Here is a 5,203-nt window from a genome sequence, read left to right as displayed (position 1 = left end):
TGGCGGAGCGTCTCGGTGGCGGAGCGTCTCGGTGGCGGAGCGTCTCGGTGGCGGAGCGTCTCGTTACAGTTTTCATGGATTGTGCTGCAGGCTGAGGGACAGACGGATGTTTCTGGTTTGTAAAGATCCAAAGGAACCTGAGCTGCAGCTGCGTCTCAGCTTTCAGTGTTCACCGTCAGAGTTTTCAAGTCTGAACTTGGTTAAAGCACGAAGGTCCAAACGGGCCCTGGAGCTGAGTCAGAATCTGACTGATTACTGGTATATTTTAATTTGTACATTAAATATTTAAATTAGTTGTGCGTCACAGCAGCTGCAGATGAAGTCGGATTAAGCTGCTCTCCTGTTTTTAAACCTCCTCCTCTTCGTCAGCTGTGAGCGTCAGCAGCTCTGACATCATCTGAAACCTGGGCGAGAGACATGAGCTCACCGCACAGAGAGAGAGAGAACATGTGGTTCAGTGTCGAAACTTTGCTGTGAGCTCAGGTTTCCAGCTGCTGTTTATCAGATTAAACAGATTTATATATTCTCATGTCGAATAAAACGTTCACAACAACATGACAAAAAAAAGACTGGTGACCAACAGTTAGCATCAATGCTAATTATCATTGAAAATACCAAAGAAAGTTAATGTGATTAGTGTCATGTTGTCACAAATCACATGCTTCACTAACCCAAGAGTCATGTGAGAACTTCAGCTGATATTTGATCATCTTCAGCTGATATTTGATCATCTTCAGCTGATATTTACAGACAGATCATCTTCAAGGTTCAGAGAAAAAACAATAAAAACACACCCAACGTTACTGCAACGCGTTTCTACTACAGGAAGCTACGGCAGCTCTACAGGGACAAACCGTGGCTGCAGAGTTTTACTTTAAATAAATCCATCCATCCATCCATTTTCTTTACCCGTTTATTCCATTTTGGGTCACGGGGGTCGCTGGTGCCCATGTCCAGCAATCACTGTGCGAGGGGCGGGGGACACCCTGGACGGGTCTCCAGTCCATCACAGGGACACATAGAGACAAACGAGACAAACAACCATTCACTCTCTCACTCACACCTAGGGACAATTTAGAGTTACCAATCAGTCTAACATGCATGTTATTGGTCTGTGGGAGGAAACCGGAGTACCCGGAGAAAACCCACGCATGCACGGAGAGAACATGCAAACTCCACCCAGAAAGGCCCCTGGACCGGGATTTGAACCAGGGACCTGCTCGCTGAGAGGCAGCAGCTCTACCAGTTGCGCCACCGTGCTGCCTTTAAATAAATCTAATTTTGATATTTAAAATTAGATTCTGAATCATCAGAAAACAGACGATAACTTTCAGCTGTTAGTAGCTGAGATTTGAATCAGACTACATGTTTGTTCAGCAACATCTGATGCATTTAAGACCAAGGTGAGCCCCTCTGAAGTGGGTACAAGTTGTAAATGAGCATGTTACCTGTTGTAGATAACTCTGAATGGAGGAAACATTTTATTTTGACAGGACCAACAAGCTAACAGCTAGTCTGAGCTAAACTAAGGGTGCATTCACACCAGCCCTGCCTAGTCCGCTTTAATCAAACTCGACTGCACACAGGTCGACTGACTCGGTGCAGTGTGACTGAGAACCACCAGCTGAAAATGTCAACAGATGTTCTGAATATTGATGTTCTGAATATTGATGTTCTGAATATTGATGTTCTGAATATTGATCCCCAATCGAACCGAGTCTACCCGACTGTCAGGTGTGAAAACGACCTGACTGTCCACTTCGATTTCTTTGAAGGATTTTAAACATTCGATAATGTCAATAGAAATATCAAAGCAAATATGTTCTTGTTTTTAGTAATTTACCTGGTCTTATATGGCATATTGATTTGACTGTTTATAACTTTTATTTGATTTAAATGTTTCTGTTGAATTGTTGTGGTCTGTACTTTATGTATTGTTTAAAACAGGTCTCTGTTGAAGACGAGTCCTCGTGACTCAATGAGACTAACCTGAATAAATAAAGGTTGAATGAAAAAGCTTGGCTACAAATGTCTCACTGCCAATTTAAAACTACTTTAACCTCCAGAAATAAAAATAAAGTACAACAATCACGGAGGGTCATGTGAATGCTGTTTTATAAATGGTTGTTTTTCTGGACGTGACCTCTGGATGCCCTGGAGGTGCTACAGCTAGCTGCTGTTTTCCCAGAGAATCGATCCTGTTTTCAAGTGAAACTGATGGTTTTTAAATCCAGATGATCTCATAAACGATCAGTCATAAATCGTCATAAAGACTTTTAAATGCACATCATCTCCTAGTCCTCTCAAAATGAAACTACTTCTTTAAGCTTAGCATGCTAGATATGCATCATTTGTAACTTTTACTTAAAAACACAACTTAAATGATGGAACTATTCCTTTAAGCAGAAATAAACGTATTCATGTCTCCTTTTAATTAGGATTTAAAGTTTATTAATGAGGTTATTAGCCATCATTACTTGTTGCTCATTAATTAGTCGGGTGTAAATAATATTTTCTGCACTTTGTGTCCTTCATCTTAAGATATTTTAAACTGCTGAAAAGAACGTTTCACTCCTGAGAGGAGGAAGTTTAAAGCTAATAAAACATTTGGTCTTTCTGTTTCAACCCAAATCAACGTCTAATTCGACAGACTTGTTGTTTAAAAGACCTAAAAAATAAAATCTATACCTTTTTGTATTTTTCTTAGTGTTCAGTTTTAAACTAAAAAAAACATCAATTCTAAAATTATTTTCATCTATTTATCAAATCATTATAACGTTTGTAGGAAATATTCTATAGAAACTTCAGTCTGAGTTTCAGGAAACATTCGTCCATTCTGACTGTGTTCTGGTTCTGATCCAATGGACGGGGCGTCGGACAGAACATGACTCAGCCCCACCCCCACCCCACCATCCTGCTGCAGTCAGGGTGAAGAAAACAAACACGCCTCAGAGGGGAATTCTGCTCTTCAAACAATTACTCCTCCCAGAACCTTTGTTTCATATCACACTGAACCGTCTGGACTGACCCTGTCTGGATCGAACCAACTGGACCAAAACATCTGAACCAAACCATCTGGACTGACACCGTCTGGACCAAACCATCTGGACTGACCCCGTCTGGACCGAACCATCTGGACTGACCCCGTCTGGCTCGAACCAACTGGACCAAAACATCTGGACCAAGCCATCTGGACTGACCCCGTCTGGATCGAACCAACTGGACCAAACCATCTGGACTGACCCCGTCTGGATCGAACCAACTGGACCAAACCATCTGGACTGACCCCGTCTGGACCGAACCATCTGGACCGGACCCCGTCTGGACTGACCCCGTCTGGATCGAACCAACTGGACCAAAACATCTGGACCAAACCATGTGGACTGACCCCGTCTGGACCAAACCATCTGGACTGACCCCGTCTGGGCTGAACCCGTCTGAACCTGTCTGGTCTGATTCTGACGGGTCACATGTTTCTTATAAAACTGAACTCCAGAAAATTATTTTATGATTCATCTCAAAACTTGTGCTTTTACGCTTGTCTCTTGAGTTTTCAAGTTTAAACATTTCTTTGGACTCTTTTGATGAAATTTATAAAAAAAAAAAAAAAAAAACCAGTTTGGATATTTAAACATTAATGAAAGAGACATTTTAAATTCTGAACATTTAATACAAAAGTTTATTTTTTATTAAAAAATGAGGCTGTGAAGGTGTATTTTTTTTTTCTCCTGTTAAGATATTTCCTATTTAAACTGGTTCTATGGATTTGATCTAGTCAGAACCGGGTCATAATTTCATTATAATCCCATCTCTGGGTTTCCGGATCCGGTGGCCCGCAGCCAGCTCTCGTCTTTAACACTCCCAAGTTAAAGAAAAATCACAGAAGTGTTCCGTTATAAAAAGCGTTTTCATTTAGTTTCTGTTAAATTTATTCACTGAAAGCTTCGGCTTTCTTTAAAGGATGCATATCGCCCGTCGCCTTTCATACCAGAGTTTTAATCTCAGCTCTTTTACCTCGTTAAACGACAGCGTTTTAGCTGTTTTGGTCGAAACTGAAACGTTCTGTGTGTTGAGGATGACTCTCAGCTACTACCACACCCAAACTTCTGTGGAAATGAAAGAATGACTGCTGTATTTGTTTTTGGTGACCTGATGAGCTGTGTCGGCCATCTTGAATCAGGTTGACTCTGGAAGTCATTCAGCTGTAGACTAACATTCTGTGATCACTTCCCAGTGTTTCCCCTACCATTATACAAGTGGGGTGGCCCACCCCGTCAACAGAACTGAGCACCCCGCCTACCAAACCGAACTTGCCCCACACACACACGCACATGGCACTAAGCTAGCGGGGCGAAATACAGGCTCTCTAGCTAAAAAGCTAAAGGCAGCGCTCACATGGCCTCTTCTCTCAAGCTGACCCCCCCCCCCCCCCCACACACACACACACACACATTCAAAAACTGTCTGTAAAAACAGACTACTCAAACGTGTCATGCTAAGCTAGCAGCGGGCAATACAGTTGCTCTAGCTAAAAAGCTAAAGGCGCCTCTTCCCTTATGCTGAACACCCCCCGCTCAAAAACTGTTGGTACAAGCTGCACTCAGACATGTTCCCGTCCCCCCCATCAACAAAAATCATGGATAAGATGAGCACCCCGCCGTGGCAAGTTAACTAGGGGAAACACTGCGCTGTGCTTCATTAAGATCCATCCAGTGGTTCATGAGATATTTTGCTAACTGACAATGCAAACACACTGTAAGACAGGCAATTGCATGATTGCCCGCCTTTCATGGCGGCAGGTGATAATAAAGATTACAAGATGGTCTGACTCCTTGGAAAAAAGAGACAAAAGACTGGATCAGGAGGTTTCACAACAGAATGTCACTTCCTCTTTTCTGGTCTTTTAAGGATGTGGGCGGGGCTTAGTGCATCCGTTACCCAATTAGTGTGTCTTCCTGCACATCAAAGGTCTTACTCTTTGAAGAGGAGACACTTCCTGTCCAGCTTGTCCACATCTTCTCTCAGCTTCGCAGGAAGTGAAGGCGAGACCATTACACTCGGTTGACGACATGTTTCCTGAGAGAAGTCTGCAAGAGTTTTAAATCTTCCACAAAGACACGTTATCCAGATGTTCACAGCTGTGACAGATGTACATTTATCCAGATGTTTAAAGCTGTGACAGAAGCACAATTATCCAGAAGTT

The 5,203-nt window shown here is 42.6% G+C and overlaps 1 protein-coding gene across 1 annotated transcript in view; it reads left to right on the top strand.

Annotated features, from left to right (window-relative positions):
• Nucleotides 1–5,203, top strand: part of adam15 (ADAM metallopeptidase domain 15) — a 35,144-nt gene that overhangs the window by 4,109 nt on the left and 25,832 nt on the right. The window lies entirely within an intron of this gene.

The sequence above is a fragment of the Nematolebias whitei genome, chromosome 5 (genome assembly GCF_014905685.2).
Source record: "Nematolebias whitei isolate Nwh7 chromosome 5, NemWhi1, whole genome shotgun sequence".
In the NCBI taxonomy this organism is placed as follows: domain Eukaryota; kingdom Metazoa; phylum Chordata; class Actinopteri; order Cyprinodontiformes; family Rivulidae; genus Nematolebias; species Nematolebias whitei.
Note: the sequence above shows the minus strand (reverse complement) of the source record. Positions and strands in the feature narration are given on the sequence as shown.